This window comes from Canis lupus, chromosome 5 (genome assembly GCF_003254725.2).
Source record: "Canis lupus dingo isolate Sandy chromosome 5, ASM325472v2, whole genome shotgun sequence".
NCBI classification, from domain to species: Eukaryota; Metazoa; Chordata; class Mammalia; order Carnivora; family Canidae; genus Canis; species Canis lupus.
In genome coordinates this window covers 5280584-5295886 of record NC_064247.1, presented here as the reverse complement: position 1 = coordinate 5295886, position 15303 = coordinate 5280584, and the positions used below count along the sequence as shown (strand labels likewise).

The 15303-nt window shown below is 44.6% G+C and overlaps 1 protein-coding gene and 1 long non-coding RNA gene across 3 annotated transcripts in view; one reads left to right on the top strand and one right to left on the bottom strand.

Moving 5' to 3' along the window:
• BARX2 (BARX homeobox 2) overlaps nt 1-15303 on the top strand; it is a 73646-nt gene that overhangs the window by 29452 nt on the left and 28891 nt on the right. The gene's annotated exons all lie outside the window — the stretch shown is intronic.
• LOC112671066 (uncharacterized) lies at nt 1287-10722 on the bottom strand. 2 transcript variants are annotated; one of them, XR_003143363.3, is made up of 3 exons: nt 10313-10722; nt 4287-4529; nt 1287-3268 (listed from the first exon to the last, which is right to left on the bottom strand). It is a non-coding gene; the product is annotated as an uncharacterized LOC112671066 (long non-coding RNA). The 2 variants fall into 2 exon arrangements; XR_004815868.2 differs by lacking the exon at nt 1287-3268 and adding an exon at nt 4021-4191.

The following is a 15303-nucleotide window of genomic DNA, read 5'->3' as shown; positions in this document are numbered from 1 at the left end:
TCTTATCTCGGTCGTGGGGTTCCTTTGCGCGGGCAGTGCTCGCACCTGTTCCTCCTGGCGACCAGCGTCCCGGTGCTCGGAGTGCAGCTCGCTGCTGCACCTTCCCTTCCCTGAACATCCCGGGCAGAAGGGTCCACTCCCTGTACCGGATTGCTACAGGCCTTCGGTTCTTTGTTCCATATTTAGTTGAACACCTTGCTTTACAGGTGCCTCTGTGTATAACCTGTCCCCGTACTAGAGTACGACTTCCTGGACGGGACACTTCTTTTTTTTTCCTTACATATATTTGTTCCTACAGAGCGAAGCATGGTGCATTGCACAAGGTAACACCTAAATAAATACTTTAAAAAGATAAATGGAACGTACTAAACCATGATAACCGCACACTCACCGAATATCCCTGGTGCCATTGTTTGCTTCCAGCTTTATTGAGTATAATCGACAAATACAGTTTTAAGATATTTTCAAGTATATGTGATGATATATGTATCCACCGTGAAAGGACACCCTGCTGTGAATTAATACATCCATCGCCTCATATGCTTTCCTCTCTCCTTTCTTTTTTTCTTTTTTTTTTAAGATTTGTTTATTTTTATTCATGAGAGACACGGACTGAGAGAGAGAGGCAGAGGGAGAAGCAGGCTCCTTGCAGGGAACCTGATGCGAGACTTGATCCCAGATCCCAGGATCACAACCTGAGCCAAAGGCAGGTGCCCAAACACTCAGGTGTCCCTGAGCCACCCAGGTGTCCCTATTTTCTTTTCTTTTCTTTTCTTTTCTTTTCTTTTCTTTTCTTTTCTTTTCTTTTCTTTTCTTTCTTTTCTTTTCTTTTCTTTTCTTTTCTTTTCTCTTTTCTTCTTTTATTTTCTTTCTTTTCTTTCCTTTCCTTTCCTTTCTTTTCTTTTCTTTTTTCTTGTTTTTCTTTTCTTCTTTTATTTTCTTTCTTTTCTTTCTTTCTTTCTTTCTTTCTTTCTTTCTTTCTTTCTTTCTCTCTCTTTCTTTCTTTTTCTTTCTCCTTCCTTCCTTCCTTCCTTCCTTCCTTCCTTCCTTCCTTCCTTCCTTCCTTCCTTTACTTTTTTTGAGAGAGCATTTAAATTCTACTCTTGTAGCAAATTTTAATTATACAACATGGCATTATCTATTATAGTCATCATGTTATATGTTAGATCTCCAGAACTCATTCTTCTGATGATAATGCTGCCCTTTTACCAACCTCTCTTACTTGCCCCATCTTCCAGCCCCTGGCAACCACATTTTTACTCTGTTTCTAGGAGTTAGACTTAAAAAAATTTTTTTTTTTATATCCCACGTCTCAGATACTGAGCAGTGTTTGTCTTTCTTTGTCTTTGTGCCTATTATTTTAAACAAATGTTTAAGGAGCTCTTCATTAATAAAACTCACAGAAAATGTCCTTTCATTCCTACAACAGTCCTACGGCATAATTATTTCTTCTGTCCTTGTATCACGGTTTAGAAAACTGGGGCTCAAAGAGATTAATGGATTCCATCGGGACCATGCCACTTGTTAGTGTCAGGATCTGAACTCAAATTCAGGACTGACTCCCCAAACCCATGTTTATATTTTGGAGCCTTGTTGTCCCTCAGGAGCCTGATGTAGAGACAAGGTAAATAAAGCACAGTCACCATCACACTGCAGCAAGGTGGCTCCGGGAGGAGAGGTGCCTGTGGTCAGGCTCCGTGGGGAGACACTCGTAAGGGCATCACAAGAATCAGAGGACTGTGTCTGAGAGGGGCCTGTGAAGAGGATGGACACATGGACTTTCTCTGTGCTGGGCTAACCGGTCTCAACAGGGCTTGAATGTAGATCTGTTCCTTATAGGGTTTCCATTCAGCTCAGCATACATTTCCTGGTAAACAGTGACATTTACCCTCGAGTTTTTGGCTTTTTATGGCTTCTGAGGTAATAGGTAAGTCTGTAAAATGCATAAAATAGAGGAAGAGAGAGGCACAGAGAGACCACTAGAGAGACTACAGTAATTTATTTTAAAAAGCAGGTAAATGGGCAAAAATAGAGGAAAGGGATTGAAAGGTACAGATTTGCAGTCCTAAAATAAAGAAGACATGGGTGTATGATGTATACCATAGGGAATACAGTTAATAATATATAACAGCTTTGTAGGGTGGCAGATGGTAGCTAGATTTATCACTTCATACACAAATGTTGAAGCACTATGTTGTACCCCTAAAACTCATATAAAACTGTGTGTCAACTATGCTTAAATTAAAAAAAAATAAAATATGTGTTTGGTAAAAAATTTTAAAACTCAGTTAAAAAAAAAGCAACTGTGTTTTCCGTTGTTTTCAAGAATCCACACTGTGGAGAAAAACCAAGGGAGCACTGAGTGGGTATCTAATGAGAAAAACTGACAGCGGTCTGCCAAAAGGATTTTCTAAACAGACATACCTTTCTCACGTTCAAGTGGAGAGTGTCCGAGTCCTGGAGCCCATTGGATGGCACCAGAGAGGCCCCTTGGTTGACCTCCCACGTGCTGTGGGGCCTTCCTCCACAGAACGCACAGGTTGTCATGGGTTCTGCTTGGGTGTCCAGTGGGGAGGTAGGCACCTGCTGCTCTGCTGTGCGGCCCACCCCTCTGTGTTCGTAAAGTTAAAGCCACAGACTCAGACTCCTCATTTCGTGCTCTGGAGCCACACATGAGAAATCTGATTGTCCAGGGGAAGGCCCCTCAAATGTTCGAAGGCAGCTTCTTTGTAGTTCTGCTGAATCACATTGGGTTAAACTCCCTCCACTTTCATGTAACATAGGCTGGGGGTTGGGGGCACACAGAGGGGAGCCCTTGCTTTGTGTATGATGCTACTTGCTAAGCATACAAAGTGATAAGACACAGCTTTCCCTCCCCGTAGGAGCTCATCGTCTAGTTCCTCCAGAAATTCCTGGCATGCTATTGTTGCCATCACCCTCTCCTAGACAGTCAAGTTGCATTTAAAGGATGGTTTCAGCAGTTGGACCCAACGCTCTCTGCGCAGTCTTTGTACTTCCCTTAGTGAAGCCTTGGCTGGGCCGTTTGAGCTGTGATCAGCTCAGATCCCACTTTGCGCCCATCTGCACTCCGCAAACAACTGTGAAGTCAGATGGTTTCCATGTTGTATTTATTTTTGTAAATAGATTGAATGTTGTATTATTCATTCAGTCATTCAGTCAACTTTGAGAACTAAATATTTGGGGCTCTACTGGGTAGCGCTTCTCAGATGCAGTTCTGGCCAGACGTAGTTTTGGAATCCAGCTCAGTCTGGTAGGAAAGAGACACATAAACAGAAATTACCGATATGGGGGGGACCAGTGCTCTGATAGAGATGCTAGGCGATCTCAAAGGAGGGCCATTGAACCCTCCCGGGATAAAAGGGTGTGGGGAGAGGGGCCAGAGGAGGATTCCTGGAGGATCTGGTACCTCCGTCAACTCTTCAAACGCAATTAAAAGTTAACCAGGTGAGGGAGAAGCAGGCGGCCAGAGCCAACTTTGCAAGACTAAGGGGCGTGAAAAGGCCTGAGGGTATTTGGAGGAGAGGCTGAACAATAGGCTCCCTGAGGAGGGCGGAAGCTGCAGAGGTGGGCAGGGCCGGGCGGGGCCTCCCAGGCCTCCCTAAAGAGATTGGGTTTTGTCCTGAAAGCCACTGAAGACCTGTTGATCTTAGCCCCATTCCGGGCTTTAAAAATCCTGGTCATACCGTGCGACGTACTACTTTTTTGTGCCGGGAGGGGATTCGATAGGCACACCTTTTCTGTTTCTAGACAAATTTTGGATAAAAATAGTGCAAAAGGGGGTAATAAAAGTAGGACTGAGCCCCTCAGTATGCCCTGGGAGGGGGCTGTTAGTGAGCAGGACCACCGGCGGGCCGCGGGGAGGCCTTCCAAAGCCGCTCCGCCTGCCCGACGGGGCCCTCGCCCACCCGCGGCCTCCTGTTGTGCTTCATCTGCATTTCTGTGCCTATTTCTGGTCCCTGGCTGTGCTCTTCCACTCTGCGGCTGGTTCTTAACCTTGAGACATCTTCTGAAAGCTCTCAGCCTCCCGGGTCCCTGAACCATTCGCCAACTATGCTCCATCACTCAGCCTGTTTCTCTCTTTCATGGTACTTAGCACGGGTATGAGGCCGTATTTGTTTCCTTGTTTACTGTAGTATCACGTATGCGTGCTCTCTCTCTGGATCGCAGGCTCTACAAGGAGAGAGACCGTGTCTATTTTGTCTACTACGGGAGCTCAGGAAATATTTAGGTGCTATTAAAAGAGGAAGTTTCTATGGGAATACTACCTGAATGTGGTTGACGCGAACCCTAAGGGATGGGCAGTGACCTTTGCTGCCCTTAGCTAATTCTAAAACACTATCCAGGATCCAGAGCAATGGCCTCATGAGAGACCAGCTCCCATCATAGCAGGATTGCTCCTAAGTACATTCTTGGACTGGCTTGATACATTCTTGGACTGGTCTGTGATACAGCAGACTTCCCGGTCTCTCTGGTTGTGCTCTGGTGACCCTGCATCTTAAGCTGGGAGTCTATAGAGAAAGGCAGAGAATGGATATCAATGAGAATGATACGGACACAATGAGGTCAAGCTCAGTAAGCAGCCCTTTAAATCTTTAGGGAGCTGGGCTTATATGGAAATTCTATTTCTGTAACTGATTTTTGGGCTTAATGGGCTTGATGGGATTGGGAGAAAAGCAGGAATTGCAATGAGGCTCAAGGAGGGCAAAAAACACAGAAAATGGGTTTATTAACTTAGAGCCTTGGGAGGTTCATTAGAGTCCAGCAGGCCCGTCAGTCGGTCAATCAACAAGGGTTTGAAAAAAAAAAAAAAAAAAAAACAAAAAAAAACAAGGGTTTGTTGGTTTGTAGTTTGAATTTGGTTGTGAGTTGCTCTCCACCCTGGCTGCACAGTAGGATCCCCAGGCCCCACCATAGGCCGGTTACATCAGAACCTCTGGGGCTGGGGCCTGAAAATTAGTATTTTTAAAAAAACTCCCAAGGTCATTTTCATTTGCAGTTGGAACAGACACTCCTAGGAATAGAGTCTCTGTGGAAGACAATCAGGTACGAAATAGGGCTCCTGTCCTCGAGATGCTTGATTGGAGCTTGAAATTTAATGCCAAAAACTTAAAGTGATAATGTAACGTGTGCCCAATAAGTCGTTTATAAAATGGATGTAGGTGAGCTTGGAATAGGGAGATATTTTTGTGCTTGGGATGTCCGGGCACTCTTGATTAAGAGCCAATCATGTGCCCGGCCCTGAAAGAAGTTCTGAAGGAGACCCAGAGGAGACTGTCACACACAAGAAACTTCTGTTTTCGGTGGAGGGAAACAAAAACAACAAGCTCTAAGAAAAACAGAGTTCCGCTGCAACCTGGAAATTTAAGTGCAGTAAGAACTCCAGGAGGCATCCTTAGGTGTATTTGGGACAAGTTTCTCATTGCAGGTGGACTTTTGAGTGTCGCCTCAAAGAGGTGCAAAGAATTCATTGAATTTTATAATTTATAAAGCAGACAACAAGGACATGCTTCTCCCCAGCACCACCACGCGAAGCGGTTTCCACGGAGGGTGTCCTGTCGTTTGCGGGGTGTACTTGGGAGCTGTGTGTTGTTACGCCCTGTTCTTTCGGCTTTGGGGGGTTAAAGAGATGTGTCCAAGGTCACACCAAGTTATTAAGCAGGGTCAGCTCTTGAGCTGCACTTGTGACCATCACCTGTAGGACCAACGTGAGCAGGGGAGGGAGGCCCGAGTGAGCAAAGTGTGTTTTGGGTACGTTGCCTAGGTAGCAGGTTGGGTTGAGCGTGTGATGATTGGAAAGGTACCTTGGGGACCAGCTCCACTGTCAGGGGCTTTGACTGCCGTTTCACGGAATTTACCTCCATCTCCTGGAGACGGAGGAGTCCTGGAAGGTTTTCGAGGCAGGGAGTGCAGTGGTGAAAGCCGTTTTTAGGAAACCGGTCAAGCCCCAAGACACGGACAGCAGTTAAAAGGAGGTGTCAGTGGTCAGAGCGTGAAGGGTCTAAACAAAGTTAGTGGGATGGAGTGGGGACAGGTGTGTGTGTGTGTGTGTGCGGGCACGTGGGGGAGGGATGGCCCTTCTTTATGTCCAGAGGTGGCAGGGCACAGGGGATCAGACCTCAGGAGTCATTTATGTTTTTTTTGTTTGTTTGTTTGTTTTAAATTTTTTAATTTATTTATGATAGTCACACAGAGAGAGAGAGGCAGAGACACAGGCAGAGGGAGAAGCAGGCTCCATGCACCGGGAGCCCGACGTGGGATTCGATCCCGGGTCTCCAGGATCGCGCCCTGGGCCAAAGGCAGGCGCCAAACCGCTGCGCCACCCAGGGATCCCCATTTATGTTTGATAGTCGTTTTTGAATTTCCTTACATGGGTAAGGTTGAGAGATTTTGGAGTTAAGAGGGTACATTTTTTTTTTTAAGATTGTATTATTTATTCATGAGAGACACACAGACAGGCAGAAACACAGGCAGAGGGAGAAGCAGGTTCCCTGTGGGGAGCCCCATGCAGGACTCGATCCCAGGACCCCGGGGTCATGCCCTGAGCCGAAGGCAGACACTCAACCTGAGCCACCCAGGAGCCCCAAGAGGGTACATTTTAGAGCCAACGTTCAGAGAACAGTGGCAACTTTTCTGGAATTAAGTTCCTTGCATCTAAATGGGTGCTAGGCTTGCAAGGAGCGCATATGACCTTTGATCCAGTTCAGTTCGGGCTGTTATTTAATTTAGGCCCTGTGACTAAGCTGCCTTCTGTGGCTCCTCAAGAGCCCGGTGACAAAGGAATTACAACCTTTGATTCTAACGTAGGACTCCAGCAACATTTCCCAGCTTGCCAGTAGACCTCCTTGCTCAGTGCCTTGCTGTCCTCTCTTTCGTGTGAACGGACCTTCCCCTAACAACCTGAGACCTTTCTCCCCTGAGGGAGATCTCCTCCGAGTGTGGGATGGGAATCTTCCGGAGATCCTTTTCCTAGGCTTCCAGGATGCGCTCTTGATACCTGTTACCTGCAAGTCCTGTGTTAGCGCTACGCCGAACTGCCAGCACCAGGAGTTAGTCGGCTCGCAGCTCTCTTGTGACTGTTGTCGTGCAGTGGCTTGAGAAAGACCAGTGCCTCCATTGCAAGTGTCCCAGGTATGTGAAAATACTACCTGAGCCAGGTGTGAGAAATTCAGATGCGTTATTACTAATGATTTTCGGAAGGGCTGAACAGTTTAGGCCAAAAATAATTAGGGTGAACAATAGAGCTGTCAACAAAGCTCCCAAATAATGAGATAGCAATTAATGAATGGACTCATTGTTCTCCTTGGCTCCAGGGCATTATGTATTTCATTTTAAGTCATGGTAGGGAGTACAGTTCACGTATACCTTTATTTAAAACTGTTAGTTTAATGCCCATGGATTTTACTTTTGTTCACCATTTTAATATTCAGTCTTCATTTAAAAGTGAGATGATTCCCCTCGCCTCAACCCCGTTATAAGCCTTATGAGCAAGAGTGGTTTCGGTGCTCTCAGTTTACTCCCTATGATAGGCCTCATAGTTAGGCTCTTAATAAAGGTTCTGATGGTATTAATGATGATAATGATGAGTTTTAAGTGTGCTGATGTTGCCTACTAAGGCAAACTCTTTGATGTTTTCCATGACTTCGGTGTGGGGCCACGCTGGCCAGGTGTTCTCTCCATGACCCTTTCCCCCTTTCAGACCCAGAAGCATCAAGAAAAACCTTACCTTGTTGTTGTTATCATCATCATCACCATCATTATTTTTTAGCAAAGCCTGCAGAACGTCATGGGAAATGTTCTCACGTAACTATTCCAGGCAGCACGCTTTCCTTCCTACAGCTGGCCAGAGATTTCGGATAAGCAATATTGGTTGCTCTGCTGAGCCCATTTATTACAATAGGTATATTAAATGCGTCAGCCATCACCTTTAGCACCTCTCTCTTTTCCTCAAACCATTTCTCAGATCACGGAACATTGGATCCTGGGACCTTTTGATTCCTTCTTAAGACTAAATTATTCAAAGAGTCAGAAGCTGAGGAATGAGCATATCCTTCATCACACAAGATATGTTTAGACATTTATCAAGATTTGGTTTAACAAACTTCTCTTAACTTCCCCTTGTACCCTTCCTCCTGAACAAAAGTCATGACCCTTGATGTTTTTGAAGTGGATGGATGGCTTAACATCCCGCCGGTCTCCCTGTATCTCCCGTGGTCTTGTTTCTTGAGACTGCTTATTATGAGGTCTGGCATTGCCTGGGCTTTTAGCTCCCTTCTTAGGCTTTTTAGAGTCCACGTCTAGAAGGACCTATCCAGTTTCAGAGATGCGGACTTCTTAAGAATCTTCTGCCCTTTGCTTTATGTTTTTTCTTTTATGGGAAGGATTGGATTAGATGGGCTGGCTGTTCTCTCTGTGGGTCTTCCCATGGTCTGCAGGTGCCTTCAGGGCCCGAGGCTGGTACAGAAGATGAGGCCGAATGTGGTTTTTGTTTTTAAATTCCCACACTGTGACCCTGTGAGTTCTGCTGCTTCATTTTTCAGTGTTTGGGAACCAGGCCAGTGCCTTGGTCCTATATTGTTTACCCAGCCTTGACAGATGGGTGATGCTCCGTGGTTGTTGTGGAGAGAGTAGGGTGTGGTTAGGGGTGGAGGTGGGAATGTTGGTTAAGAAAGACTAGCAAATGTTAGCGTGTTGAGAAGGAGGAGGAGCAGTGCTGGGGAATGGAGACATTTGGCAGGACAACCTTTTCCTACAGAAACTTTCTCAGAAATGGCTCCGGGAAAATGAGTTGGCTCAGTGTTTTTGATTGATGAGCTTTGAATATAATGTGCAAAGAATTGTGAAGCTAAGGATCGTGTAGAGCCTTGCTAGTTAAGAACAAAAAGAAATTGCAGAGTCCATTCAGCTGCTCTTGGAGTTGGTATGTCGGGACCAATAATTTTCCCCTTGAACTATGACCGGCCAGAAGTCTTAACCAGTAGGTGAGTGGGTTAACAAGTTGTCACCACTCGTTTATGGTTAATTACTGCCTTAGAAAAGTGATAACTTGAACCTGACTCTAATACCTTCATTATAGGCCTAAAGATGGAAAAGATCAACTATGCTTCTTCCTCTCCTCTCTGAATGGATGGTTTCCACTGAGATATTGGTATGGGATAATTTAGCTGCTGCCTGAGGTTATTTGTGGAGGCTTTTGGAGTGTCCTAGGAGTCTATCTGTCCATCACTTTATTTGTATGTATCCCTCCTGCATCCTGCCAGTCCTTCGCTGAGTTGTGGGGTAATAATATAGACACAGCTGGACCAGAGAGCAACACTGCTGTGTTCTGACTCACTCTCAGCCCCGTCCTCCAGGGCAGGGAGGACACTTGCCCCGGAGTAGCCCTCATCTCACGCTGTCAGCTGTGTGATGGGAGAGGGAAGGCAGGGTCTGGCCTGAAAGGACCTGAATGGGCAGCTGGATGGAGAGCCTGGGCAGTTGGGCCAGTGGAGGAGAGCTATGGCCCAGTTATAGGACCGTAAACCCACAGGGCAAATTGCATGTTTAAGCTCTTCTCTTTGGGGGGCCTAAAAGTCGCACTTGTCAAAAATCCTCTTTTCTGGGCTGTATCCGAGTAGCAGAGCTGAATCCACATTGCAGGTGTTGGAGGGACTGGGGCAGGTTGCAGAATCACGTTGTCTCTATGTTGGTGGTTATACTTGGGGTGGGAAGTGGGTTCTGTAGTGTTGACACCAAGAGGGGAGATATTCTGGGAAGGACTGTGCTAGCCCAAAGGTCCCTGTTGGATGATAAGTATAGCTCACATTTGTCTTGCCCCTTTCAGCTGATAGATAGTACATAGAAAGTGACATACGCGGACTATGACATTAACGTTTCTGATTACATTTCAAAACCTTGTTCTGACATCCATCTTATTTTAGTAGGCCAAAGAGATCTCAACCTTTAAAAATATATACTTACTTTAAAACTCTGCACCTTTGATGTAATGTTGGTACAATTCTACACTGCAGTTTATTGACTCTTTTTTTTTTTCTGTTGCTAGAATGGCCTTTCTTGAGCCTGTAACCTGGAGCTCAGAATCTAGTGAGGCAAGGGAGCATTTGTTTTTTCTCCTTACTTTTCTCCAGCATTTGCTAATTTGTTAGCAGCAGGGGAAGTGTATTTGAGTAATTAAGGGAAACCCAAACAACACTGATACATATCTCCAGGAATAATGATTGCAAGTTCTATAAAAGCGCCTCTCTGCTTCTCACATGGTCAATGGGGAAATGGCTCCTGGAAAATGAGAAAATACCTGGGCATCTGGTTACAAATCCGAGTTCTATGCCCGTGTGTATGGCTTGGCTCACTTCTTTGGTCTTGGTAATAGGGCCATTATTTCTGTGTTAGATGGATTTCAGAATGTCATGTGTTGTTTCCATCCACGCTGTTCCCCAGGAAACACAACTGTTTGTTCTCTTTTCTGGCCTGGGCTAAAACCTTGGTGCCATCTTTCTTCCAAGCAGAGCTTCTCCAAACAGGATCTCCTTTATCTTTCAGAAATCTTTGAACGTCGCTGGTTTTTCTGGACGTGGGAATATACTTTTTTTTTTTGGTGTCTATATTTCTGTAGATTTAAATTTTATACATGGAAACCTGTTGCTTCAATTAATGTGATTTAAGAAGAAACAAAAACCCATATCCTTGCCTGCCTTTTTCTTTTGAGGATTGGGCCCCATGTCATAAGAATTATGGGGCCCTTGAGATAAGGGTTGACTCTTCTCAGGCATTGTGAGCCAACACCAGGGCATAACTCATTAGCACTCCCTGGAAGAAGCAGAAGGTTTTTAACCATGTGAGCGTGTACATTGATTATCTGGAACTAGTACTAGGATATCAGAAAGGAAAGTCCCCGGTAAATTGTATTTTAGAAATTTGGAAAGTATTGTGATATAATTAACTGATCATGGCCATGAATTAGACAGTTATCTGTGTAGATTCCAGATATGTGCCCGAGTCATTGATAATTTTTGCTCAGACTAAGAGATGGGTATGTACGAGGTTTAGCCCAATAAGCTCAATAAGCTTTCCTTCTTTTGTCCCCTCTATCTGTCTCGGTAGAGTTTAAGAGGCATGCGACTGATTTAGTGACTTGTTGAGTCTTTCCTCTTTTAGACTGACCCTTCCTACGACCCTTAACATAGGGCGAGTTGTTGTTGTTATTATTATTATTATTATTATTATTTGTAGTGAGCAAGTCAATGAAAATGTTGCAGGCCATCAAGCTGTAATACATAAATCAAAGGTCTACCCTTATGTTCCTCCTCTCTTCCTATACATGTATTTGCCCAATTTAGGAGAAATTTCTAAGCAGAAGTCTTTCAAAATGGCTTGTGACATATCACATTATTAGTTGGTAACCTCGAAAACACTCAAGCTTGGGCTCATCACTTTAGCTTCGGCTAAAAATGAGCCGCATGATTACAGCCACTGTGGAAAAGAGGATGGAAGGTACCTCAAGAAATGAAAAATAGGACTACTTATGATCCAGCAGTCCCACTTCTGGGTGCACATCCAAAGAAAATAAAATCACTTTCCGCAGAGATATTTCTGCATTATGTTCGTTGCACCATTATTCACAGCAGCCGTGGCATGGAAACAACTCAAGTGTCCATTGACAGGTGAGTGGATAAAGAAAACATAGAGTACACATGCAGTAGAATATTATTCAGCCTTATAAAAAGTCCTGCCATTTGTGACAACATGGGTGGACCTGGAAGACATAATGCTGAGTGAAATAAGCCAGACACAGAGAGAGAAATATTGCAGGATCTCACTCAGGTGTGCAGTCTAGCAACTCCTAGAAATGGAGAAGAAAAGGGTTACAGAGAGCTGGTGGTTTGGAAAAATAGGAAGATGTTGGTCAAAGGGGACTGACATCCGTTTATGAGACTGATGCATTCTGGAGACCTAACACACAGCAGGTGGTGACCACGATTAAGAATAATGTGTCGTGGGCAGCCCGGGTGGCTCAGCAGTTTAGTGCCACCTTTAGCCTAGGGCGTGATCCTGGAGACCCGGGATCGAGTCCCATGCCCGGCTTCCTGCATGGAGCCTGCTTCTCCCTCTGCCTGTGTGTGTCTCTGCCTCTCTCTCTCCCTCTCACTCTTGCTCTCTCTCTCTCTGTGTGTCTCTCATGAATAAATAAATAAAATCTTAAAAAACAGAATAATGTGTCTGTCGTGTACTTGATATTTGCCAAGTGTATTCTTGCCACACACACAGAAAGGCAATTATGTGAGGTGATGGCTATGTTAATTAGCTTGATTGTGATAGTCATTTCACAATGTGGGCCTATATCAAATCATCACGTCGTATACTTCATATGTATGTAATTTTTATTTCTCAATCACGCTTCAGTATAGCTGAGGGGGGAAAAAGGGGAATTGCAGTGGCCCAGAAATTTCCACATTTGTATTTACCATGTCCTCTGAGATTATCAAAATCACAGAGCTTTTAATTCTAGGTTGCAGAATGAGTTAACGATAAGAAGAAAAAAAAATAGACCACATGAAAGAAGGAAATACGTGTCTGTGGACAACCATTACTCAGTTCTTTGGTTAGTTCCTGCCTAGAATGACAGTACCGTGACATGAACAGATCATTTGTCCCTACCTCTAGGGGTGTGAGCTCTGGTCCTAGTTCAGACATTGGCTTTCTGGGTGACTCTGTTGAATATCATCTGCCTCATACATCAAAGGCTGGGCTAGAAAAAAATATTCTCTGTGTTCTGTTAGTCATCGTGTCATTAACTATAAATCACATGGTCCCAAAGTCTTAATTGTACATAGACTTTATGCAAGATAGTTGCAATCTGGATCACCTATGGGGCTAGCAAAGGAGTATACAGTTTATCACTCCACATCCTTGTGAAGTGAGAAGATTGAGTAGTGCTGGAGAAACTTACCTGTGGGCATTAAAACTCTCATTCTCAGCACACTTGTTTAATTCAGGTAATATTTGTTCAGTAGGTATCCTGGCAAAATATGGGAGGCACAGTGTGGAAGATAGAAATGTAAGGCAAGGACTTTACAGTCAGGTTGAGAAATTTAAGAGACACACACTGTCTCCAAGTATGATAATTGCTGATAACATGATTGCTTCTTGGTACCAAAAAGGGACCTTAAGAACCATCTAACGTCCTCATTTACGGAGAGGAAGATTCAAAGATCTCATTACGGACTGAAGGCTACATAAGCTTAATGTTGGCATTGTTGAGGGTAGGGTTGGATCTTCACAGACAGGATTTGGCCCAGTGTAGGGAAGGGGAAGCTCTTCTTGCTGTAGGGAGCAACTGTCTTTGGTCCTAGTTGGTCAATGGGGTAACCGTGGTTCACATGATTCATGTTCACTGGTTTGCAGAATCTTATTGCTGTTATTCTTACTCTTACCCTTATTAGTCTTACCTTTTACCATGTGCAAGAGCAAGACTCAAACATGAGTACATATTGATATTTCTGCTATATAATTTTCCAACGGTTTGTCTGCCCTTGATCTTAATGGCCTGAGTAGAAGAGAAAGGGAGAGGAATTTGTCCATTCTACCCAACAAGATCCTTCCACCAAACACAGAGTTTCTCTTTCCTCCTCTCCTTGATAGGGGAGTCTCTCCAAAGGTTGACTCCTTTTTCTGCCACGTAGTTCTGTGTTCCCTGACTTCATTCACTGTATAACCTTTAAGGAGGCACTTTTACCAGAAAACAAAGGGATTACCAGGAAGAGGAGACTGGACCACAGAAGTGATACGACCGCCCTTGTGATGTTGAGACAACTGGATGAAAATGCCTGTATCTGCCAGTCGTTATGGCAAAAGGGGATGATCTGATCCCTGACTATATCTGGGGGGGCCTACCAGCCCCTGGTTTGTTGGAGAGCACTCCAGTTTAGGGACTTGCCTTCTTGTTCCGGCAGAGAACTCTTCCCATGGTCCCCACTCAGCAGAACCAGTCTCCACCTTAGAAGCTCTGTTATCCTCTGGTGAGGCCCAAATGCCGTTTCATGCTGTGTTTTTGTTTTTCTTAAAAATATATACATATATTTTTTACAGTTAGTATTTGGCAAATTTGAATACTTTTACCTGTCGTCTTTTTATTCTCTATTAGTCTTTGGTTAGAATCTCAGCTAATCTCATCCTTCACATCTCCGTTTAAATAACACCCTTTTGGGGGCATCCTGACTGCCTATATTTGGTTAAATCCTCTTGCTGAATGCTCTTTATAGCACCTTGAATTACTTCTTTCTTAAGTGTCCGCCATCTGGCCAGACCATAAGCTGGGCAAGGACCTGGTCTGTCTTGTGTACTGTTTTATCCTCAGTTCTTGGCACGGCGTCTCCATGAGGTATTCCATAATTTGTTAAATTAAATTGAATTTTATTCTCTTTTATCCCACTTTGTTTCTATTCTTTGCAACCAAAGGCAAGCTATAGAGAATACATTTCAGCCAGGATTAGAATGCATAGGGAGAAGGAGGAAATGAACTTGAATTTGGAAAATTACATTTTGGCACGAGACAGGTTCTAAGTTTGGCAGATGCTTTTCCTTCTGGGTAATCAGGAGCTCGCCTGTGGACCCGCGGGGCCACTTGCAGAAAGGTAACCTCTTGTGGCTTTTTCTAGAAGCTTTGCCCAGTGCCCTGGTGTTAGGCACATGTCCCCAGCTTGCCTGGTAGAGATTCCCATACTATGAAGGTGGGTCTGGACGTAGCAGAGAAGGGAGGACAGTTTCAGAACTGAAGTCAAAAAGATTCCCTAGTGAGTAAACTCACTGAACGTTTTTCATTCTTGAAATTCTCTTTGGCCATTTTCATCGAGCCTCTGCTCTTCTACTTGTGCTGCTTCCTCCTTAGGCAAGTCTGTCTTGTTTGTTGCTTCTTTTTCCTTCTCCAGCCCCATTGATAAAGTCGGACCCCAGGGCCCAGGCCTTGATCCTCTGTTGTTTGTAAGTGTTTATTTCTTGGAGATGGATTTGACTTTCAACCCTTCAACTCTGGAGCACTTCTAGGCACTATGGCCTGTGACTGTCCCTGCCTGTTAGGCATCATCGCTTGGGTGTCCGATTGTTACCGTAAACTCAATAAGCCTCTGTAAGCCTGATCTTTTCCACCAGGACATTCTCTCATGGCGGAGGTGCCACAGTTCCGGCCTGGGCCGCTAGAGTCTTTGGGTATTCATGTGTCTGCACCTGTCTCCCCCTGAGTCTGGTGGTTTTCCAGATCCTGTTGGGTTTTTCCTTGACAGTGGGTCCGGC